Source organism: Oncorhynchus kisutch, linkage group LG13 (genome assembly GCF_002021735.2).
Source record: "Oncorhynchus kisutch isolate 150728-3 linkage group LG13, Okis_V2, whole genome shotgun sequence".
Taxonomy (NCBI): Eukaryota; Metazoa; Chordata; class Actinopteri; order Salmoniformes; family Salmonidae; genus Oncorhynchus; species Oncorhynchus kisutch.
The window spans coordinates 9,343,105-9,369,138 of record NC_034186.2 but is presented as its reverse complement, the minus strand read 5'-3'; the positions used below and the strand labels follow the sequence as shown (position 1 = coordinate 9,369,138).

The window sequence follows — 26,034 nt, the reverse complement described above, 5'->3', positions numbered from 1 at the left end:
ATAGTATCATTTCACGTATCTTTTTTGACATGCAAAGACCCAAACGTTGTTCCATAGTACGCTGTGAAGCGAATAGCAGCTGTGTAGCTCCAGTAGGGCAACATGCCGGGTCTCGACCAGTCAGTAGAAAGACAACATCTCCCACGACAGAGAACGGTTGATTTTCAAGGGCAATGAATTCCTTTATCTTAGCGTTGATGGATTTCGCCTTTTAGTCTCGCTGGAATGTTCTTACTCTTTCAAATGACTGCTGGAATGTTCTTACTCTTTCAAATGACTGCTGGACTGCTCGATCCACACAGCAGACGTTGTGGGCTAGGTTAGGAATGCTGTGTTGCACGTGTAGGGCCGAATTTGACGTGGTGTCATTATGTCATGTACCTACGTTATATAGATATGCACGTCATCTACCTACGTTATATAGATATGCACGTCATCTACCTACGTTATATAGATATGCACGTCATCTACCTACGTTATATAGATATGCACGTCATCTACCTACGTTATATAGATATGCACATCATCTACCTACGTTATATAGATATGCACATCATCTACCTACATTATATAGATATGCACGTCATCTACCTACATTATATAGGTATGCACATCATCTACCTACGTTATATAGGTATGTACGTCATCTACCTACGTTATATAGATATGCACGTCATCTACCTACATTATATAGATATGCACGTCATCTACCTGCATTATATAGATATGCACGTCATCTACCTGAGTTATATAGATATGCACGTCATCTACCTACGTTATATAGGTATGCACGTCATCTACCTACGTTATATAGGTATGCACGTCATCTACCTACGTTATATAGGTATGCACGTCATCTACCTACGTTATATAGGTATGCACGTCATCTACCTACGTTATATAGGTATGCACATCATCTACCTACATTATATAGGTATGCACGTCATCTACCTGCGTTATATAGGTATGCACGTCATGTTGACATAGGTTTTTATTATCGGCGTTAAACTAGACATTGGGCCGATACCGATGTTGGCATTTTTAGCTAATATCGTGTGTTGACCGATATTTACAATGACGGACTACCAGGGAACAGTGGATTAACTGCCTTGTTCAGGGGCAGAATGACAGATTTGTACTTTGTCAGCTCGGGGATTCGATCCAGCAACCTTTCAGTTACTAGCCCAACGCCCTAACCACTAGGCTACCTGTCGATATATCGTGCATCCCTAGTTACAGAGTTTAATGGCTGTGAGGAATGATCAACAACAATATAGTTACTCCACAATACTAACATAATTGACAGTGAAAAGGAAGCATGTACAGAATAACAATATTCCAAAACATGCATCCTGTTTGCAACAAGACACTAAAGTAAAACTGCAAAAAATTGCCAAAGCAATTCAGTTTTGGTCCTGAATACAAAGTGTTTGGAACAAATCCACCACAACAGATTACTGAGTACCACTCTCCATATTTCATCATATTATGGTTATGCTTGTAATAGTTAAAGAACTGGGGAGTTTTTCAGGATAAAGAAGAAACGGAATGGAGCTAAGCACAGACAAAATCCACAGAGTAAAACCTGTTTCAGTCTCCTTTCCACCAGACACTGGGAGATGAATTCACCTTTCAGCTGGACAATAACCTACAACAAAACACAAAGCCTATACACTGGAGTTGCCTACCAAGACGGAAGTGAATGTCCCTTAGTGGCTGAGTTCCTGTTTTGACTTAAATCTACTTGAAAATATGTGGTAAGGCTTGAAAAAGGGTTGACTAGCAATGATCAACAACCAACTGGACAGATCGTGAAGAAGAATAATGTGCAAATATTGTACAATCCAGGTGTGCAAAGCTCTTACAGACTTACCCAGAAAGACTCACAGCTGTAATCGCTGACAAAGTATTTACTCAGAGGTTTGAATACTTATGTAAAGGAGATATTTCTGTACTTAATTGAAGAAATTAGCAAAAATGTACAAACATTACACCAAACACTTGCAACTCAAAATCTAGCGTTTGTATTGGACAGTTTCAGCAAACAGGGTGTGATCAACCTGAATGTGTCCAATAGAAAAACTAGTTTTCGTAGCAAAATTTTTGGAGTAATGATTACACCCTTATGTGTAAGGAAACTAGCTAGCGATCTAACTAGGCTAACATTAAATATGTAGTTGTCGCTGAACCGCAAGTAACCATGTAGCTAACGTTACTGTTCGAACAGTTCTAACTAGTCATACTAAAGCAGGTAGCTAGCTAAAGGCACGACAGGCTGTAGGCTGTTTTCAAAGATGTAAGATGAAATAGTCGTGTTCATTTTAAAGGAGAACAAAAACGACTTACATTTGAACACCACAGCAGAAGCTTCGCTATTCTCCATCTTCCAAATTGTTTTGTTTACTTGAAGAGATCTAGCCATCAAAACTCCCAGCCCCTTTCTTCATTGGGTCAGCCATTATCAACAGAGACTGGGGTCACGGCCAGGGTCAGCCATTATCAACAGAAACTGGGGTCACGGCCAGGGTCAGCCATTATCAACAGAGACTGGGGTCACGCCCAGGGTCAGCCATTATCAACAGACTGGGGTCACGCCCAGGGTCAGCCATTATCAACAGACTGGGGTCACGCCCAGGGTCAGCCATTATCAACAGACTGGGGTCACGCCCAGGGTCAGCCATTATTAACAGAGACTGGGGGTCACGCCCAGGGTCAGCCATTATCAACATAGACTGGGGTCACGCCCAGGGTCAGCCATTATCAACAGAAACTGGGGTCACGGCCAGGGTCAGCCATTATCAACAGAGACTGGGGTCACGCCCATGGTCAGCCATTATCAACAGACTGGGGTCACGCCCAGGGTCAGCCATTATCAACAGACTGGGGTCACGCCCAGGGTCAGCCATTATCAACAGAGACTGGAGGTCACGCCCAGGGTCAGCCATTATCAACAGAGACTCGGGGTCACGCCCAGGGTCAGCCATTATCCACAGAAACTGGGGTCACGCACAGGATCAGCCATTATCAACAGAAACTGGGGTCACGCCCAGGGTCAGCCATTATCAACAGAAACTGGGGTCACGCCCAGGGTCAGCCATTACCAACAGAGACTGGGGTCACGTCCAGGGTCAGCCATTATCAACAGAAACTGGGGTCACGCCCAGGGTCAGCCATTATCAACAGAGACTGGGGGTCACGGCCAGGGTCAGCCATTATCAACAGAGACTGGGGGTCACGGCCAGGGTCAGCCATTATCAACAGAGACTGGGGTCACGCCCAGGGTCAGCCATTATCAACAGAGACTGGGGGTCACGCCCAGGGTCAGCCATTATCCACAGAAACTGGGGTCACGCACAGGGTCAGCCATTATCAACAGAAACTGGGGTCACGCCCAGGGTCAGCCATTATCAACAGAAACTGGGGTCACGCCCAGGGTCAGCCATTACCAACAGAGACTGGGGTCACGTCCAGGGTCAGCCATTATCAACAGAAACTGGGGTCACGCCCAGGGTCAGCCATTATCAACAGAGACTGGGGGTCATGGCCAGGGTCAGCCATTATCAACAGAGACTGGGGTCACGCCCAGGGTCAGCCATTATCAACAGAGACTGGGGTCACGCCCATGGTCAGCCATTATCAACAGAGACCCTGGAGCAATTAGGGTTAAGTGCCTTGCTCAAGGACATAGACATATTTTTTTCCACCCTGTCGACTCTGGATTTGAACTAGCAACCTTTCGGTTCCTGGCTCAATGCTCTAACGGCTAGGCTACCTGCCACTGTGTGTGTGTGTGTGTGTGTGTGTGTGTGTGTGTGTGTGTGTGTGTGTGTGTGTGTGTGTGTGTGTGTGTGTGTGTGTGTAAAAACTGTGCATGTGTGATCCTCTCCACCCACCACCCATATACAGCACAAATGTCTGCCAGGCCTCGAGTGCATGCAGGTGTCAGGCTTCCTCCTCCTCTCCGTGTTGTTCAGACTAGTTGGCACCGGTGTAAAGGCCCAGGCCACCTCTCAGCCTATTGTCCTGTCCTCTCCAGACCAGCGACAAGGACTTATTTAGTGGGAAGCCTTTTTGTTTCCACTGCCGTCAGTCCTGCAGGTGGCTTTACTGCGGAAGGTACAAGGCTCTTCATTACCGCAGAGGGACCGTGGCTGTTTGATGTCTGCAGATGGACTGCCAAGGAGGATGCTAATGATCACTTGACAAACAAACACAGTCCACTTGTATTTGTAAAGAAAATCTCTGATCACAATCATAAAAGGATGACGGCTAGCTAGGCCTGGCTCATACCAGCCGACTATAGACTGTCAGTTTTGTTTCAATTAAATGACATGAAACAAACAATATAGCTTAACAATTAATTTTGACATGTACATAAATGTGAGAAAATATATATATATTTTTCCATCTCCCCCAATGACACATGTAAAATGGCTGCCTGTGGTTGTGTAGTTAAGACCAGGAGATACAAGACGCATCCAATAATATCAGAGGTCGTTACATTGGCTAGCCTGACACTTCCACTTTCCACTGACTGTACACTCAATGTCTTACACTCTTTCATAGATCTTTGGATGACACCACCAGACGTTGGTATGAAGGGCTAAGTCAATCTACAGTTCTATAGCGATCCTATATGGCCAAGTCCTGAGAGACTGTGGTTGCCAAATTGTTTCTCACTAGGAGCACCCACCAACCTCGAGCTTTAGGACTACAGGATTCTACACTAGCTTTTTTTAGTTGATGACACCAGCACATTAAATAATTGATAACAATTGATAATTGAGAATGACCTGTGTTCCATAATGTGTCTGCATTCCGTACAGAAACAGGCTAATAATGATGAGTCATCTTCTAAATTAGCATGTTCTAACATTGATTTGTATAGATTTACTGTAGCAAACCTAAAACATAGTGCAACATTTTTTCAAAGCGCCATGTGTTCTTTTATGCGACATCCTCTGGAGAGCAAAATTTGAAGAAAAATAAAAGATACTTGATACCAAAACAGAAACGCCATTTTTTTCAGGTTTTCGCTCTCAAAATCCCCTTTAGAATAGAAAAACAGCAAACATTGGATCAGCCACTACAGATGAGAGCCCCACATCGCCTCTACCTCCCGAGTGACATCAATATTCGGTTCCAATGATCTACCTAGAATTCATTTGGCTGGACAATTAAAAAAAGTTGAAGTCATTTTTCTCAGTTCCACGCTCTGAGCAGTTACTGCCTTTCTGCTTGGGAGGGCAATGCTGCTACTCACTGTTTATTATCTATGCATGGTCACTTCACCCCTACCTACATGTACATATTACCTGGACTGACCTGTACCCATCACCCTACCTACATGTACATATTACCTGGACCAGTACCCATCACCCTACCTACATGTACATATTACCTGGACTGACCTGTACCCATCACCCCTACCTACATGTACATATTACCTGGACCAGTACCCATCACCCTACCTACATGTACAAATGACCTGGACCAGTACCCATCACCCCTACCTACATGTACAAATGACCTGGACCAGTACCCATCACCCCTACCTACATGTACAAATGACCTGGACCAGTACCCATCACCCCACCTACATGTACAAATGACCTGGACCTGTACCCATCACCCCACTTACATGTACATATTACCTGGACCAGTACCCATCACCCTACCTACATATTACCTGGACCAGTACCCATCACCCCACCTACATGTACAAATGACCTGGACCAGTACCCATCACCCTACCTACATATTACCTGGACCAGTACCCATCACCCCACCTACATGTACAAATGACCTGGACCAGTACCCATCACCCTACCTACAGTGCCTTGCGAAAGTATTCGGCCCCCTTGAACTTTGCGACCTTTTGCCACATTTCAGGCTTCAAACATAAAGATATATAACTGTATTTTTTGTGAAGAATCAACAACAAGTGGGACACAATCATGAAGTGGAACGACATTTATTGGATATTTCAAACTTTTTTAACAAATCAAAAACTGAAAAATTGGGCATGCAAAATTATTCAGCCCCTTTACTTTCAGTGCAGCAAACTCTCTCCAGAAGTTCAGTGAGGATCTCTGAATGATCCAATGTTGACCTAAATGACTAATGATGATAAATACAATCCACCTGTGTGTAATCAAGTCTCTGTATAAATGCACCTGCACCGTGATAGTCTCAGAGGTCCGTTAAAAGCGCAGAGAGCATCATGAAGAACAAGGAACACACCAGGCAGGTCCGAGATACTGTTGTGAAGAAGTTTAAAGCCGGATTTGGATACAAAAAGATTTCCCAGTCAGCATTTCACGGTAAAGTCTACACTTGTTGTATTCGAAGCATGTGACAAATAAAGTTTGATTTGAGAAAGTATTCACACCCCTTGACTTTTTCCACATTTTGTTGCGTTACAGCCTGAATTTAACATGGATTACATTGGTATTATGTCATCACTGGCCAACACACAATATCCCATCATTTCAAAGTGGAATTATGTTTAGACATTTTTTGTGTTTAAGTGTTTTTAGGAAGGACGCCTGTATCTTTATCGTGACTTTGTAAGGGTTTTCTTCTGTGGACGAAGGATCGGACTAAAACGCAGCGTGGTTAGAGTTCAACATGTTTAATAAAGACCATAAACACTACAAAATACCAAAACAACAAATGTGAAAAAACCCGAAACAGTCCTATCTGGTGTATAGACACACAAAGACAGAAGACAACCACCCACAAAACCCAACACAAAACAGGCTACATAAATAGGGTGGACAAATCATTTGTGTGTCTCTGTTGACTACATGTGGTAGTCTGGGTGGTGGGTGGAGAGGATCACACATAGTAGTCAGTCTGTCCTGTAGAGCAGGTACTAACTGTTTGCTGAAAGGGGTACGAGGGAAGTTTGTAACGTGGCTCGAGCAATTTCACGAGGTGCTGAAACCCCCTATTCTCAACCCCCCGAGAATGGGCGCAGAGTAAAATATAAACAACAACCCTACCTGTCGCTATTGTCATTTATTTGGCCCAGTTACAATCAGCTGCTTGACTGCAGATGGAAGACGATGTGACGTTGCTTTGTTGTTTGTTGCGTTTCTGTCTTGCTCCGGTATTCTGGGGTGAATTTGGCGTAAATGTGTCAATACAGTTCACGTTTTAACTCTCTGTCCATCGCTGTGGTAATCTACTTAGAGATTTAAACAACGATGGAGGATTCTCCAATTCGGGTTAAAAGACCCCAACACTCACCATGGTACAGAACTAGTTCCCAGCTGCGCCTCACAAAAAGGACAGTTTGAAATGCACCAATTAAGATTTGAATTTTGATTACAACGGAATAGCCTGACAAATATTTTTCAGCCCAGATTTATTCAAGAGGCATAGTCCTACAGCACTGCGGAGGCATAGCGGTTTTATTTAGTCAATCTTTTTTAAGTACTCATTCGGGTTCACGTGGGTCGGGGTGTCAGCAGACCAGTGAGTCACAGCTCGCTGTGTAGTCACGTGGGTCGGGGTGTCAGCAGACCAGTGAGTCACAGCTCGCTGTGTAGTCACGTGGGTCGGGGTGTCAGCAGACCAGTGAGTCACAGCTCGCTGTGTAGTCACGTGGGTCGGGGTGTCAGCAGACCAGTGAGTCACAGCTCGCTGTGTAGTCACGTGGGTCGGGGTGTCACCAGACCAGTGAGTCACAGCTCGCTGTGTAGTCACGTGGGTCGGGGTGTCAGCAGACCAGTGAGTCACAGCTCGCTGTGTAGTCACGTGGGTCGGGGTGTCAGCAGACCAGTGAGTCACAGCTCGCTGTGTAGTCACGTGGGTCGGGGTGTCAGCAGACCAGTGAGTCACAGCTCGCTGTGTAGTCACGTGGGTCGGGGTGTCAGCAGACCAGTGAGTCACAGCTCGCTGTGTAGTCACGTGGGTCGGGGTGTCAGCAGACCAGTGAGTCACAGCTCGCTGTGTAGTCACGTGGGTCGGGGTGTCACCAGACCAGTGAGTCACAGCTCGCTGTGTAGTCACGTGGGTCGGGGTGTCACCAGACCAGTGAGTCACAGCTCGCTGTGTAGTCACGTGGGTCGGGGTGTCACCAGACCAGTGAGTCACAGCTCGCTGTGTAGTCACGTGGGTCGGGGTGTCACCAGACCAGTGAGTCACATCTCGCTGTGTAGTCACGTGGGTCGGGGTGTCACCAGACCAGTGAGTCACAGCTCGCTGTGTAGTCACGTGGGTCGGGGTGTCACCAGACCAGTGAGTCACATCTCGCTGTGTAGTCACGTGGGTCGGGGTGTCACCAGACCAGTGAGTCACAGCTCGCTGTGTAGTCACGTGGGTCGGGGTGTCAGCAGACCAGTGAGTCACAGCTCGCTGTGTAGTCACGTGGGTCGGGGTGTCACCAGACCAGTGAGTCACAGCTCGCTGTGTAGTCACGTGGGTCGGGGTGTCACCAGACCAGTGAGTCACAGCTCGCTGTGTAGTCACGTGGGTCGGGGTGTCACCAGACCAGTGAGTCACAGCTCGCTGTGTAGTCACGTGGGTCGGGGTGTCACCAGACCAGTGAGTCACAGCTCGCTGTGTAGTCACGTGGGTCGGGGTGTCACCAGACCAGTGAGTCACAGCTCGCTGTGTAGTCACGTGGGTCGGGGTGTCACCAGACCAGTGAGTCACAGCTCGCTGTGTAGTCACGTGGGTCGGGGTGTCACCAGACCAGTGAGTCACAGCTCGCTGTGTAGTCACGTGGGTCGGGGTGTCAGCAAGGCTGCTATTTTCTTAGTTCTGGGGAAAAAAAATCTGATTCTTTATGTTTTTTTTGTGTGCAGTTACCACTTAATTCAGGTAAACACCAGCCAGACAGTTGTGTTTGGCTAGCAGTGTTTCTGTAGCGCACTTCTGATGGAGTTCACAAAACAAATAGTCACTGGATTAATGCAAATAATCCTGATTCTGCCAGGTAGGCTACATTGTAGTTAGGTAGATGGAAAGGAAATTAAGCTATGACTCGCATCGCTAACGGCTGCACAACATGGCAGACATATAGGACGGCTCACAGCAGGGCTGTCCATGTGGTAGTCAGTCAGTCTGTCCATGTAGTAGCTAGTCAGTCTGTCCATGTGGTAGCTAGTCAGTCTGTCCATGTGGTAGTCAGTCAGTCTGTCCATGTGGTAGTCAGTCAGTCTGTCCATGTGGTAGTCAGTCAGTCTGTCCATGTGGTAGTAGTCAGTCTGTCCATGTGGTAGTAGTCAGTCTGTCCATGTGGTAGTCAGTCAGTCTGTCCATGTGGTAGTAGTCAGTCTGTCCATGTGGTAGCTAGTCAGTCTGTCCATGTGGTAGTCAGTCAGTCTGTCCATGTGGTAGTAGTCAGTCTGTCCATGTGGTAGTAGTCAGTCTGTCCATGTGGTAGTAGTCAGTCTGTCCATGTGGTAGTAGTCAGTCTGTCCATGTGGTAGTAGTCAGTCTGTCCATGTGGTAGTAGTCAGTCTGTCCATGTGGTAGTAGTTAGTCTGTCCATGTGGTAGTCAGTCAGTCTGTCCATGTGGTAGTCAGTCAGTCTGTCCATGTGGTAGTCAGTCAGTCTGTCCATGTGGTAGTAGTCAGTCTGTCCATGTGGTAGTAGTCAGTCTGTCCATGTGGTAGTAGTCAGTCTGTCCATGTGGTAGTAGTCAGTCTGTCCATGTGGTAGTAGTCAGTCTGTCCATGTGGTAGTCAGTCAGTCTGTCCATGTGGTAGTAGTCAGTCTGTCCATGTGGTAGTAGTCAGTCTGTCCATGTGGTAATAGTCAGTCTGTCCATGTGGTAGTCAGTCAGTCTGTCCATGTGGTAGTCAGTCAGTCTGTCCATGTGGTAGCTAGTCAGTCTGTCCATGTGGTAGCTAGTCAGTCTGTCCATGTGGTAGCTAGTCAGTCTGTCCATGATGTTGAAGAGTCATTGAGGGATTATTGTATCATGTTTTAAAACGAGAAAGCAACCAAATACAGGGTTCACCTTGTAATGGAACAGTTTGTATGAAAAACCATTCAATGTATGATAATAACCGCTCGTGTCATGACAGACAAGGCGCAACGCCGTTCAATTGAAATTGCGGGAAACAAACAAACAAAAGCGTCTACATTTCTCATAAAAACTGATCAGAAATGAAATCACAGAATGTTGGAGCAGCAGAACTTCTAAAATCATAACATCAATGACTTTTCAAGGACCAAATAGCCTGTAGGAAATGTATGATGTTCAAGGTAGGCTATTCCATGATGACTAAATTGAACTTGAAATACCTACCCATTTTTGCCTGAGAATTTTACTGGTAGATACCCCATAACCTTGGAACATCTTTCCTACCGCTGTCGGTGAGCTGCTCCACACAACAACCAGCTGCCTGACAGATTATCTATAGGCTATACAGTGGGGCAAAAAAGTATTTAGTCAGCCACCAATTGTGCAAGTTCTCCCACTTAAAAAGATGAGAGGCCTGTAATTTTCATCATAGGTACACTTCAACTACGACAGACAAAATGCGCGCACACACACACACACACACACCTCTAGGTCTAGCAAGGCAGCCAGCATTTTGTTTGTTAGCTATGTCGCTGACCATCCCCAAATTAGCTTTATCACCTTTGGGACAAGGATGGAATGTGACACTTCATAGCACTAGGCTAATCTAGCAGGCTAGGTTAGGTCACTGTGTTAGACTGGGCTGGAGGGCTAGGCTAATCTAGCAGGCTAGGTTAGGTCACTGTGTTAGACTGGGCTGGAGGGCTAGGCTAATCTAGCAGGCTAGGTTAGGTCACTATGTTAGACTGGGCTGGAGGGCTAGGCTAAGCTAGCAGGCTAGGTTAGGTCCCCCCCGCTCTCCCTCCCCAACTCGCTCTCTCTTCTCCCCTCGCTCTCTCTCTCCCCCATTCTCTGTCCTACTTGCACCCCCCTGCTATCTCTCCCCCTCACTATCTCCCCCCTCCCTCAGCTCTCTCTCTCTCCCCAACTCGCTCTCTCTCTCTCCCCCCAGCTCGCGCTCTCTCCCCCATCTCTCTCTCTCCCCCCCAGCTCTCGGGCGCGCGCTCTCTCCCCAGCTATCTCTCCCTCGCAGCTCGCTCCCTCTCTACCCAGCTATCTCTCCCCCCCAGCTCCTCTCGCTCTCTCTTTTTCCTTTTCACTCCCAGCTCACGCTCTCTCTCCCCCCCAGCTCTCTCTCTCCCCCCAGCTCGCTCTCTCCCCCCAGCTCTCTCTCTCTCCCCCCAGCTCGCTCTCTCTCCCCCATCTCTCTCTCTCCCCCCAGTTCGCTCTCTCTCTCTCCCTCCCCCATCTCTCTCTCTCTCTCTCTCTCTACCCCCCCAGCTCGCTCGCTCTCTTTTTCCTTTTCCCCCCATCTCTCTCTCTCTCCCATCTCTCTCTATCCCCAGCTCGCTCTCTCTTTTTCCTTCCCCCCCCCCCATCTCTCTCTCTCTCTCTCCCCCCCATCTCTCTCTCTCCCCCCATCTCTCTCTCTCTCTCCCCCCATCTCTCTCTCTCTCTCCCTCTCTCTATCCCCAGCTCTCTCTCTCTCTCTCCCCCCATCTCTCTCTCTCTCTCCAGCTCGCTCTCTCTTTTTCCTTTCCCCCCCCATCTCTCTCTCTCTCTCTCTCTCTCTTCCCCCCCAGTTCGCTCTCTCTCTCTCTCCCCCCCCATCTCTCTCTCTCTCTCCCCAGCTCTCTCTCTCTCCCCCATCTCTCTCTCTCTCTCTCCCCAGCTCTCTCTCTCTCTCCCCAGCTCTCGCTCTCTCCCCCCATCTCTCTCTCTCTCCCCAGCTCGCTCTCTCTTTTTCCTTTCCCCCCCCATCTCTCTCTCTTCCCCCCAGTTCGCTCTCTCTCTCCCCCATCTCTCTCTCTCTCTCCCCAGCTCTCGCTCTCTCCCCCATCTCTCTCTCTCTCCCCAGCTCGCTCTCTCTTTTTCCTTTCCCCCCCCATCTCTCTCTCTCTCTCTTCCCCCCAGTTCGCTCTCTCTCTCCCCCATCTCTCTCTCTCTCTCCCCAGCTCTCTCTCACTCTCTCCTTTTTCTCTCTCTCTCCTTTTTCTATCATATTCCCTACATGCAGGTTTTTTTCTTCCCCTGATAGTTAGCAGCAGTTATCCTGCATCAGTGCTCCAGTAGGGACAAAGGAAAAGAGCAAGATGTCGGAACCATTAGTAACGCGGTTCCCAGGCATGTGTAGTTACATAGCTGAGTGCAAACGTGAGGCGGACCGCTCATGTCGGGGATTACCGGGCCTGTGTGTCCATGTGTGTTGCCATAAAGGCCGCTGGTGGAACAATACACTGATGGACTCAGACGCAACAGAACTGCTCTGGGACCGAGAAACACGTCACACACACAGTAAGAGACACACACACACACACAGTAAGAGAGACACACACACACACAGTAAGAGACACACACACACACAGTAAGAGACACACACACACACAGTAAGAGACACACACACACACACACACAGTAAGAGACACACACACACACAGTAAGAGACACACACACACACAGTAAGAGACACACACACACACAGTAAGAAACACACACACACACACACAGTAAGAGACACACACACACACACACAGTAAGAGACACACACACACACACAGTAAGAGGCACACACACACACAGTAAGAGGCACACACACACACAGTAAGAGGAACACACACACACAGTAAGAAACACACACACACACAGTAAGAGACACACACACACACACACACAGTAAGAGACACACACACACACAGTAAGAGACACACACACACACAGTAAGAAACACACACACACACAGTAAGAGACACACACACACACACAGTAAGAGGCACACACACACACAGTAAGAGGCACACACACACACAGTAAGAGGCACACACACACACAGTAAGAGGCACACACACACACAGTAAGAAACACACAAACAGTAAGAGACACACACACAGTAAGAGACACACACAACCTCTGGGAACAAGAGAGGGCTGTACAGAAATCAGTCCGGGGTCTGTGTGTCTGTATGTGGTTGGGGTTCTCTGGGTCTAGCTGAGCCTGCTGTGGGTTCTGTGGTCGGCCTCGCTGACCGCCTCTAACACACTTAACCAGATCCAGCACTGAGCAGCGCAATCAAGGGTCAAGTACAGTGCCTCTGTATTTGGATGAAAACCATGTCAATATGTAAAGACCAACGTTTGAGTTGATTCTTAGTGTCAAGGCTACAGAGTGAACCAGTCAAAGTGGAGGTCTGAGGTGGTCTGACCCAGATGTCTGAGGTGGTCTGACCCCGATGTCTGAGGTGGTCTGACCCCGATGTCTGAGGTGGTCTGACCCAGATGTCTGAGGTGGTCTGACCCCGATGTCTGAGGTGGTCTGACCCAGATGTCTGAGGTGGTCTGACCCAGATGTCTGAGGTGGTCTGACCCCGATGTCTGAGGTGGTCTGACCCAGATGTCTGAGGTGGTCTGACCCAGATGTCTGAGGTGGTCTGACCCAGATGTCTGAGGTGGTCTGGCCCCGATGTCTGAGGTGGTCTGGCCCCGATGTCTGAGGTGGTCTGACGCCGATGTCTGAGGTGGTCTGACCCCGATGTCTGAGGTGGTCTGACCCCGATGTCTGAGGTGGTCTGACCCCGATGTCTGAGGTGGTCTGACCCCGATGTCTGAGGAGGTCTGACCCCGATGTCTGAGGGTGGTCTGACCCCTATGTCTGCGGGTGGTCTGACCCCGATGTCTGAGGTGGTCTGGGCCCCGATGTCTGAGGTGGTCTGGCCCCGATGTCTGAGGTGGTCTGGCCTCAGACAGCAGGTCTGACCCCGATGTCTGAGGAGGTCTGACCCCGATGTCTGAGGTGGTCTGACCCCGATGTCTGAGGTATGAACAGACTACAGAGAGCATGCTGTCTGTGCCAGTCTCCTCTGTGATCATTTACGGATGTGAATCATGAAGAGAGATTCACACACACATCACCCAGCGTTCCTGAAGAGTGTGTGTGTGTGTGCGCGCGTGTAAAGTCAATGATCAGAGAATCACACTGCCCCTAAGGGGTCACCCCCCTCCTCCTCCCTTCTGAATGCCTCCCTCCTCACCCGCTCTCCCTCTCCTCTCCCCGACAAACTATCTATTTGACCTAGATAGTTTGTGTATGCATTGACATGTAGGCTACGTGTGCCTTTAAAAAAAATGTATGTAGTTCTGTCCTTGAGAAGTTCTTGTCTATTAATGTTCTGTACTACAGTATGTCATGTTTCATATTCTGTGTGGACCCCAGGAAGAATAGATGCTGCTTTCACAAAAGCTAATGGGGATCCTAATAAAATACCGAATTCTCTCTCTCTCTACGCCCTCTCCTCTCTCTCTCTCTCTCTCTCTCTCTCTCTTCACCCTCTCTCTCTCTTCGCCCTCTCCTCTCCCTCGTTGCCCTCTCCTCTCTCTCCCTCGTCGCCCTCTCCTCTCTCTCCCTCGTCGCCCTCTCCTCTCTCTCTCTTCGCCCTCTCCTCTCTCTCTCTCTTCGCCCTCTCTCTCTCTCTCTCTCTCTCTCTCTCTCTCGTCGCCCTCTCCTCTCCCTCGTCGCCCTCTCCTCTCTCTCGTTGCCCTCTCCTCTCTCTCCCTCGTCGCCCTCTCCTCTCTCTCTCTTCGCCCTCTCCTCTCTCTCTCTCTTCGCCCTCTCTCTCTCTCTCTCTCTCTCTCTCTCTCGTCGCCCTCTCCTCTCCCTCGTCGCCCTCTCCTCTCTCTCGTTGCCCTCTCCTCTCTCTCCCTCGTCGCCCTCTCCTCTCTCTCTCTTCGCCCTCTCCTCTCTCTCTCTCTTCGCCCTCTCTCTCTCTCTCTCTCTCTCTCTCTCTCTCTCTCTCTCTCTCCGCCCTCGCCTCTCTCTTCGCCCTCTCCTCTCTCTCTCTCTTCGACTTCTCTCTCTCCACCCTCTCCTCTCTCTCTCTCTGCCCTCTCCTCTCTCTACCCTCTCCTCTCTCTCCTCTCTCTCTCCTCTCTCGATCTCTCCGCCCTCTCCTCTATCTACCCTCTCCTCTCTCTCCGCCCTCTCCTCTCTTCGCCCTCTCCTTCTCCTCTCTCTCTCTCTCTCTCTCTTCGCCCTCTCTCTCTCTCTTCGCCCTCTCTCTCTCTCTTCGCCCTCTCTCTCTCTTCGCCCTCTCTCTCTCTTCGCCCTCTCTCTCTCTCTTCGCCCTCTGCTTTTGCCCTCTCTGCTTTCTACTCTCGCCCTCTCTACTCTCGCCCTCTCTACTCTCGCCCTCTCTACTCTCGCCCGCCCTCCCTCTCCTCTCTACTCTCGCCCTCCCTCTCCTCTCTACTCTCGCCCTCCCTCTGCTCTCTACTCTCGCCCTCCGTCTCTCTCTTCGCCCTCTCTCTGCTCTCGCCCTCTCCTCTCTCTCTTTGCCCTCTCGCCCTCTCTCTCTCTCTCTCTCTCTCTCTCTCTCTCTCTCTCCTCCCTCTCGCCCTCTCTCCCTCTCTTCGTCCTCTCCTCTCTCTCGCTCTCTCTCCTCCATCTTCGCCATCTCCTCTCTCTCCTCTCACCACCCTCTACTCTCTCTCTCTCTGCCCTCTACTCTCTCTCTCTTCGGCCTCTATCCCTCTCTCTCTCTTTCTCGCCCTCTCTCCGCCCTCTCTCTCTCTTCGCCCTCTCTCTCTCTCTCCGCCCTCCCTCTCTCTCCGCCCTCTCTCTCTTCGCCCTCTCTGCTCTCGCCCTCTCTCTCTCTCTCTCTTCGCCCTCTCTCTCTCTTCGCCCTCTCTCTCTCTCTCTTCGCCCTCTCGCCCTCTCTCTTCGCCCTCTCGCCCTCTCTCTACTCTCGCCATCTCTCTACTCTCGCCATCTCTCTTCGCCCTCTCTGCTTTCTACTCTCACCCTCTCTCTCTCTACTCTCGCCCTCTCTCTCTTCGCCCGCTCTCGCCATCTCCTCTCTCCGCCCTCTACTCTCTCCACCCTCTCTCGCCATCCTCTCTCTCTCCTCTCTCCGCCCTCTACTCTTTCTCTCTTCGGCCTCTCTATCCCTCTCTCTCTCTGCTCTCGCCCTCTCTGCTCCCGCCCTCTCTGCTCTCTGCTCCCGCCCTCTCTGCTCTCTGCTCCCGCCCTCTCTGCTCTCTGCTCCCGCCCTCTCTGCTCTCTTCTCCCGCCCTCTCTGCTCTCTGCTCCCGCCCTCTCTGCTCTCTGCTCTCGCCCTCTCTGCTCTCGCCCTCTCTGCTCTTCTAGCCCTCGCTTTTTGATGCCGATTTGGCATTATTTAACCAGGCAAGTCAGTTAAGAACACATTCTTATTTTCAATGACGGCCTTGGATGACTGCCTTGTTCAGGGGCAGAATGACAGATTTTTACCTTGTCAGCTCGGGGAATCAATCTTGCAACCTTACAGTTAACTAGTCCAACTCTAACCACCTGCCTCTCATTGCACTCCACGAGGAGACTGCCTGTTACGCGAATGCAGTAAGCCAAGATAAGTTGCTAGCTAGCATTAAACTTCTTATAAAAAACAATCAATCAATCATAATCACACATGGTTGATGATATTACTAGTTTATCTAGTGTGTCCTGTGTTGCATATAATCGATGCGGTGCGCATTTGCGAAAAAGGACTGCCGTTGCTCCAACGTGTGCCTAACCATAAACATCAATGCCTTTAATCAATACACAGAAGTATATATTTTTAAACCTGCATATTTAACTAAAAGAAATCCAGGTTAGCAGGCAATATTAACCAGGTGAAATTGTGTCACTTCTCTTGCGTTCATTGCACACAGAGTCAGGGTATATGCAACAGTTTGGGCTAACTGGCTCATTGCGAACTAATTTGCCAGAATTTTATGTAATTATGACATAACATTGAAGGTTGTGCAATGTAACAGGAATATTTAGACTGATGGATGCCACCCATTAGATAAAATACGGAACAGTTCCGTATTTCACTGAAAGAATAAACATCTTGTTTTCGAGATGATAGTTTCCGGATTCTACCATATTAATGACCAAAGGCTCGTATTTCTGTGTATTATGTTATAATGAAGTCTATGATTTGATATTTGATAGAGCAGTGTGACTGAGTGATGGTAGGCAGCAGCAGGCTCATAAGCATTCATTCAAACAGCACTTTCGTGTGTTTGCCAGCAGCTCTTCGCTGTGCTTTGAAAAAGCGGCGTTGAAAAATCATAATCGGTCGACCTCTACGAGAGATGGTGACAGTTTCTAAGGAGAGAGAGAGACGCAGAGAGAGAGAGTGAGCATGACAGAGAGACGCAGAGAGAGAGACACAGAGAGAGAGAGAGAGACGCAGAGAGAGAGAGAGAGAGACACACAGAGAGAGAGAGAGACACAGAGAGACACAGAGAGAGAGCGAGAGAGAGACAGTTTTGTTTTGAAACTTCTGTATGTGTAATGTTTACTGTTAATTTTGATTGTTTATTTCACTTTATATATTATCTACCTCACTTGCTTTGGCAATGTTAACACATGTTTCCCATGCCAATAAAGCCCTTGAATTGAATTGAGAGAGAGAGACACAGAGAGACGCAGAGAGAGAGACACAGACGCAGAGAGAGAGACAGAGACAGAGACAGAAAGAGAGAGAGAGAGAGCACGGCAGAGAGAGAGAGAGAGAGCACGACAGCGAGAAAGCACAAGAAAGACAGGTTCTCTCCACAACAGGGAAGGTTCCAGAGCAGACAGTCCTGATACCAACTACAAAGGCCTTCCCTCCCTCCTTCCCACATTAGGTCATTAATATTAATGAGACTTCCTGCCTTCTTGTTTTATCCGATATGAACATGAAAAAGCGTAAAAAAGCATCAATTCCAGGAGTAGTGGCAACAGTTTGACCCGTAGCCCCGATGGAAACACAGACCGTGCAGCCGCGCCAGACTTCCTGTTCAAAGACAGGGACTCCTTTCATCAGGGGATGCTTTCTCTGCCGCAACACTGCCAACCCATGCCATCTGGCTTCTTCTGACGGAACGCTAACTTCAAGACGCGGTGTGCGCTGCGTTTGGGCTGCACTGCGTTGGGCTGTGCTGCAGAGCGAAGCTGTTTGTTTTAGGAGGCTTTAGAGGGCTGTCATTGGGCTGGGATGATACCAGTATGGAGATATTTTCTTCATGGCAAAAACAACACAAAAAAAAAACAACACGAAGCAGACCGAACTCTTTGATTCTGTAAAATATTGTGTGCTATAGCTTGGAAAATAAATACATGTGTCTCTGGATGACAACATAATGATGTTTTGTTTCCTTGCCATGATACTAACGAGTATCACGATACTGGTATCGTCCCAGACCTTGTGATAAACATGCTTTAGTAACTCGGCCGCTTCCAGACTTCTGCCCCACACCGCGTGCTGCTAGCCTGTTACCACTCCAAATAATATTCACTGTTAAAATGTCCACCAGGACATGTCCGCTAGCCTAGCAGAGACAGTATGGTGGTAGGAGCCAGGCTGAGGCTCCACAGTACTCCACCCCAATAACTCCACCCCCTGTACTAGGCTTGAGAGGTATACACTAACTCCACTAGGCCCTAAACCACCCCCCCCAGACTCACCTCCACACCACCCCCCCTAGACTCACCTTGACTAGGGCCTAAACCATCCCCCTCCCCAGACTCACCTCCACTAGGCCCTACACCATCCCCCCCAGACTCACCTCAACTAGGCCCTACACCATCCCCCCCAGACTCACCTCCACTGGGCCCTACACCACCCCCCCCCCCCCCCCCCCCACTAGGCCCCACACCACCCCACCCCCCCCAGACTCACCTCCACTAGGCCCCACACCATCCCCCCCAGACTCAGCTCCACTAGGCCCCACCCCATCCCCCCCAGACTCAGCTCCACTAGGCCCCCACACCATCCCCCCCAGACTCAGCTCCACTAGGCCCCACACCATCCCCCCCAGACTCAGCTCCACACCATCCGCCCCAGACTCACCTCCACTAGGCCCTACACCATCCTCCCCAGACTCACCTCCACTAGTCCCTACACCATCCCCCCAGACTCACTTCCACTAGGCCCCACACCATCCCCCCCAGACTCACCTCCACTAGGCCCCACACCATCCCCCCCAGACTCACCTCCACACCATCCCCCCCAGACTCTCCTCCCCACCATCCCCCCCAGACTCTCCTCCACACCATCCCCCCCAAACTCTCCTCCACACCATCCCCCCCAGACTCTCCTCCACACCATCCCCCCCAGACTCACCTCCACTAGGCCATACACTGTCCGCCCCAGACTCACCTCCACACCAACCCCCCAGACTCTCCTCCACACCAACCCCTCAGACTCACCTCCACTAGGCCATACACTGTCCCCCCCAGACTCACCTCCACTAGGCCATACACTGTCCGCCTCAGACTCACCTCCACTAGGCCATACACTGTCCGCCCCAGACTCACCTCCACTAGGCCATACACTGTCCGCCCCAGACTCACCTCCACTAGGCCATACACTGTCCCCCCCAGACTCACCTCCACTAGGCCATACACTGTCCCCCCCAGACTCAACTCCACTAGGCCATACACTGTCCGCCCCAGACTTACCCACCAATTGCTCTCCAAATGCTCCTGAGTACTGACCAATGTCTGCTCCTGTTCACTGTAGCCCCACCATTCACACATAATGCTTTTACACACACAAACACCCCGAGACCTTCAAGAACAGCTAAATACCCCGCTGGCTCCCGGGCCTGCCTTCAGACATCTGTAAAATATTTTGATTTGCTGCCCCACGACCGCAGCACACTGGCAGAGGTCTCCCGTCTCCCAGCCGCAGCTTGGCAGGACATCTGAAGGAGCCAGAGCCAGCTCCTCAGCCTCCTGGCTGCTTCCACAGCCCACCCTCTATCCCTCCCTTCCAACCAGCCTCTCACCCTCCCTCCCTCCCACCCTCTATCCCTCCCAGCCAGCCAGCCAGCCAGCCTCCCACCCTCCCAGCCTCCATCCCAGCTACATCCTGAAGCTCTCTGTTGCTCCCAGCAGCTCCTCAGCCTCATAGCTGCTTCCACAGCCCACCCTCTATCCCTCCCTCACAGCCAGCCTCCCACCCTCCCTCCCTCCCTCTCTCCCAGCCTCCATCCCAGCTACATCCTGAAGCTCTTTGTAGCTCCCAGCAGCTCCCCGGCTAGCGGAGAGCCCCAGGACCAGAGGGGGGCTCCGGCTAACGGAGAGCCCCAGGACCAGAGGGGGGCCCCGGCTAACGGAGAGCCCCAGGACCAGAGGGGGGCCCTGGCTAACGGAGAGACCCGGGACCAAAGGGGGTGTTTAAGGGCAGCAGGGCAGAATAGTCGGGTTCTTATGGATCCTCTCTCCATGCCTCGACAAGGGTTCCAGAACCCCAGGACCAGAGGGGGGCCCCGGCTAACGGAGAGCCCCAGGACCAGAGGGGGGCCCCGGCTAGCGGAGAGCCCCAGGACCAGAGGGGGGGCCCCAGCTAGTGGAGAGCCCCAGGACCAGAGGGGGGGCCCCAGCTAGTGGAGAGCCCCAGGACCAGAGGGGGGCCCCGGCAAGCCGAGAGCCCCAGGACCAGAGGGGGGCCCCGGCTAACGGAGAGCCACGGGACCAGAGGGGGGCCCCGGCTAGCGGAGAGCCCCGGGACCAGAGACATAGGACCTGAGACATAGGACCTGAGACCCAGCGAAGGCTGTTCCAAGGCTGGTCACAAATGCAGGAAGTGAAACAGAGACAGACAGTGTGTGTGTGTGTGTGACAGTCACACAAATGTACACGCTGTAGTCGACATGCTCTTTCCTGCTGTAAATCCTGTGTGAGAGCTTCAAGACTAATTTGCGGTGATGTTGGAACAAACGCCCATAGCGACACAGTCAACACTCCTCCATTTGAAATGATGTACTGCACTCTTTCTGCAATGCAGAGCGCACATTCATTCTGCTTTTGTCTCGTCTCATGACAAATGCATACTGTTGCTGTCATTGCTCTACTGTTTACAGTGGCACATAGCATCTTGTAATTATTCCATGAAAGTGAATCTATATCCTGGGGGAGTTGTAGTATGTGTGTTTGGTATAATCTAAAGAGATGTGAAAGGAAGGGGGACTACACAACAACTAATAAAGGAACTTTGTGCTTTTGAGCGATCTGTTCCAGCACAGTTCACAATCTGTCAACTTGGCTTTAGCTGCCGCTCCGACGACAGGGCTAGGCCCACGCTCACAGGGCTAGGCCCACGCTCACAGGGCTAGGCCCACGCTCACAGGGCTAGGCCCACGCTCACAGGGCTAGGCCCACGCTCACAGGGCTAGGGCCACGCTCACAGGGCTAGGGCCACGCTCACAGGGCTAGGGCCACGCTCACAGGGCTAGGCCCACGCTCACAGGGCTAGGCCCACGCTCACAGGGCTAGGGCCACGCTCACAGGGCTAGGGCCACGCTCACAGGGCTAGGGCCACGCTCACAGGGCTAGGGCCACGCTCACAGGGCTAGGGCCACGCTCACAGGGCTGCCCGGGGTCAGAACATAAATACACAGTACGTCTATGGACTGGCTCGTGTGTGAGCCATAAAATCTCATCAAGAAATAGAGTTAAATACTAAAATCATATGAGCCTGAGCAGAGACATTTACGAGGTGCTCTTCCCTGTCTAAACTGTACGGTTTAGTCAGCTGTCCAGAATTATGTTACATTTTAGAATAATGGCAGAAAACCAGACGTTCTTAATCATTTAGCAAAACCCTATTGTACTAATATCGTATCTTAATTAACGTTCAATAAAGCCTCATCAGGCCTACTTTGGGGCAATATTGGTAATCATATAATAGGCTAAAATAAACATATATTTTTAAATACTGTAATATCGTCACACAGAAGTAGATGGGCTTTTAACTGAAAAATACTAAATAACAGTGTGACATTGTGTGAGTCCCTTCGGAGTGGATATTGTGTTGTCATTAGGGCTGGGCAATATATCAAAATAATTTGATGAATTTATGTTTTATTGCCTGTATTGCAAGAATTGAGGTTTGTATTTGTCTTTTTGGTCTCGTCTCCTTAGCGCCTTCTGTGCTGTGAACACCTTCCCACTCGCAGACCCCAAGCCCCTCCCCCTTCTGTGCTGTGAACACCTTCCCACTCGCAGACACCAAGCCCCTCCCCCTTCTGTGCTGTGAACACCTTCCCACTCGCAGACCCCAAGCCCCTCCCCCTTCTGTGCTGTGAGCCCCTCCCCCTTCTGTGCTGTGAACACCTTCCCACTCGCAGACCCCAAGCCCCTCCCCCTTCTGTGCTGTGAACACCTTCCCACTCGCAGACACCAAGCCCCTCCCCCTTCCACTCACAACAACAAAGAGGAAAGATCACCTCTTCCTCTCTGACAACAAGCAGTTTCAACTCGCAATTTGCATTTCAGGATTGGTCCCAACACAAATCAGTCATATGGACACTGAAACACATTGAGAAAATTAATAGAGGATAATGTAATCTTTCTAACACTGCCCTTTTTATGTCTCAAAACTCCCAAAACAACACTTCAAAACGGGAGTTTCATCAATGAACATGATTGGAAAATGTATCCTTCGTTTCTGACTCACGCGGCATTTGCGGTACCGCTAGCAGTAATTTAGCAACAGACAGTTATGAGCTAGCTGTTTAGTCTTGTGTTTTATAAAATGCCTTCAACATCTAAAAAAAAATGTGAATGGGCTATGCTGTTCAAACTGTTGGAGACAGACAGGAGGGTGTGTTCATAACAGTTCAACTGTTCTACCTTGTTAGCAAGCAAATAAATATATGAAAGTTGGTTAGACTTTAAAGATGAAGATTAGCTGGCTACTCACGAGCACGTGGGATTGTGCTTGAGAGACTGTTAATGAGACCTGTGTTAATGTTCTAGAATGCCTGCTACCAGGGTATTTTTCATAGACAGACCTGAAAACCAGATCAGTGATTACTAAAAATAAATTTAAAAAATAGGTTAACCTATTTTTATAAAATAAGTAAATTATTAGTGGGTCTTATGGTTGAAGGCTTATATTTAGCCTAGGTATAATTTTACAACCCCTGAATTCAGTAGATTATTCCTGACTATTTGAAATGCAGTGTATTTGACCTTAAAATTGCACAACAAAGATTATTTAGAGAAAATAAAAATGTTTTATCAATCAAATAATAAATAATATATATATATATATATATACACATAGTGAATTGCCCATAAGTTGGAAAGAAAAGAGAGATATGATTTTTAGGCCATATCGCCCTGCCCTTGTTGTCATGGCCTGGGCTAACCCAGGAGCCCACCAACTGCTGCTCAGACTTTACACAGGGTCGGAGGTCAGTAATTTACTGTTTTGTATGTCTTTGTAGTCCGTTTTCCCTCAGAGCACAGCAGACCTTGATGAGAAAGGGATCAATGTTTCAGAAAATGAAGAACTTTCATATCAAACCAGGAGCCGGAAGGCATCCTCGAAGGATATTTGAATCTGTGAACATCAGTGACCTTCATAAGATATAGAACGGAGATGATAGTCAAGCCTGTTCCTCAGATAGGTGAAATATTGACAGTCTAGTTGTTTGATGGGGTAAAAACAGCCTGCTCTCAGCACCCCACCAAAAGGTCTTCATAAGACAAAAGAGCAATTTTGGAAGGGCCAATTTTGGCACAAAATAAGATTGGTCAATTAAAAATATATATAAATATAAACATTCTGTTCAAGAAAGGAAGCAAACATTTCACTTGTAGCCTAGGCATAGCATCTATCCTTTCTGTAGAGCCGGGGGGTAATCTCTGACATTATGCAAAAAGGAAGAATTTAATGTAGCTCAAAAAAATAGCCTGGGGAGACTTCCTCATCAAACGTGCTTTAAGATAGAGAAAACTCTTTTTTTTTGGGTTCTTTGTAAAAATCCCCAGGGGCATGATGACTGTAAAAGTGGTCAGATGACAAATGTCACATCCCATCTTGAATACGATACTGGAGCCTGGCTGCTCGGCAACAAACAGGAAACTGTCAAAGGACTGAGACATTTCGTAAATTCCAATGTGCAGAATAACTAAGGCATTTCCACACTAGAGGCGACACACAGGGATTTACAGAATTCTCCACGAAAATGACTGTAGTGTAGCCATTTCATTTTATATATATACATTTCAATTTCACATATTTGGATAAAGCAGATATAATGTAAGTCCATAACTCCAATGACGTAAACTGTTACAATGTCAAACACGAGACAAACCGAGATAGGCCTCTGCCAGACAGATTTATAGCCTAGATGCTACAACAACAAAAGCATAACCTAGTTTACAATGCAACAAATCATGACATTTCGCCAAAGGCTGTCAAAAACAATTCACGTCTCATCAGCAATCAAAAACAAGGTTACTGGCAGGCGGCCCTGCCTAAACGCTACAACCCGTTGACGCTCAGTCCTGTTTGATGCAGTCAGCTTTTGGCTGCCATTGACTGATCATCCATCAGGTTCCTGACTAGATCCTTGATACTGTACTTCAGAGAGACAGGCACTGATCTCATCTCCATCACCTAGCTGAGTGAGAGTGACTACTCCCTCTCTGTTGTTTTTGATGGAGAGGGGATGTGGCAACAGGAGGTTGAGTAATAATTAGGTCAACTCAGTCACTCCTGAATCATCTGTGGCTGTGTTATGTTCTGGGCAACTGATGGTACAGAGCTGAGAGACATTGGGCTGTGAAAACAATGTTAGCGTGAGCTGTGAGATGAGCGCATCAGTCTAGTACAAGACACAATATGGTGTTCTGTGGCAATAGGCCCACATTACCTCAAGTTCAACCTCTACCATATGGGTCTAGAGTAGACAAAACATGTGTGTCATCTTGAGTGTCAGAGTTAAAAAAGGTACTGTGTTAATATGTACAGAATCTTCACAGTTGTGATCTCACACCATAAACGGAATTGTAGGTATCAAGAACAAGACTTGACACAGCTAGTATTCGAAATACTAATATTAGTGTTGATGAATAGATACATGTGGTAATATGTTATTACATTAGTTAGCTACAAATCAGCTAATTCATAGCAGCATATTGACGTTCACTATTCTGAAATCACCCCACATTTTCATTCTCATTTCACACTGGAGAAACGAAACAGATCCAGGACAGGCTGACAAAAAAGTTTGGAAAAATAACAAATATTTGCACGACTTTTGCTAAACTGACGACAAAACGTTATACTAGTAGCTAGCTGTGCACATTATGAAACAACATACCTAGCTAGCTAACTAACTGTTGACAGTAGAGACTATAGCAACGCGCTAATTCGCAAGATAAACTTTAGAAAACAGCTGGATAGCTAACGGGCTACCGTTAGCTAACTACAGCACGATGGAAACAAGTAGCACTGCTTTCGTCCTGTTTGCTAAAACTTTCCGGAGCGTATTTACAAGTTACCCGTAAATTATATTCTCTTTCTAGCTAGCTAAGTTGCACATGTGGCAGTGGTATGGACGCTGGAAAGTAGCTAACAATATAGTTGGCTAGTTTAACAAACTTCTGCCAGAGACAGAACTATCTTTGCTTCTACATTCTTACCAGGAAGTGGGAGCCTCACTTTTCCTTCCGTCTTCTGGTGGTGATGGCGGGTTGTCTTTGCTTTGGGGCTTACTTTTCCAAATCCAAAGTCGTGCTGCAGTCGAGTTTCCCTGTGCGCTAAAAACAGAAGACCTCTAATTGTAAAATGAGTTGAATAGTAGCTACGTGTTCAGAAAGAGTCCGTCCTTACTGTTCCTGACCCGTGGCAGTAATGTCAACAACCCAGGAATCCCGGAGCGAAGGGGCGGGGTAAATGTCAAACAATAGAGGGGAACTGTCAAATACCGCGGGATGCGGGGATATATATATATATTTTTTGGGAAGGGATCTTCAAATGTAACAGTCATTTAGGCTTTAGAGAGTTGAAAGTTGATCTGAGCCTGGGCAGTGAAACTATAACTCCCTCATCACAAAGATGCACCGCTTCTATTCCTAGATTAGATCCAGGTCATTCGAGAGTCTCTGTGGGTCAGGCCAACTAGAACTGTATAGAGCTCATATCATACATTTGCTCTTAACACAGCTCTACCCAGCCTATATGTTA

At 48.7% G+C, this 26,034-nt stretch overlaps 1 protein-coding gene across 1 annotated transcript in view; it reads right to left on the bottom strand.

The window, feature by feature from the left end:
- Positions 1-25,743, bottom strand: part of LOC109884518 (NIMA-related kinase 7) — a gene marked incomplete in the record, with an annotated part of 165,777 nt that extends 140,034 nt beyond the window's left edge. Inside the window, 1 exon segment of the mRNA XM_031785534.1 lies at positions 25,491-25,743.
- Between the last annotated feature and the right edge of the window lie 291 nt (positions 25,744-26,034).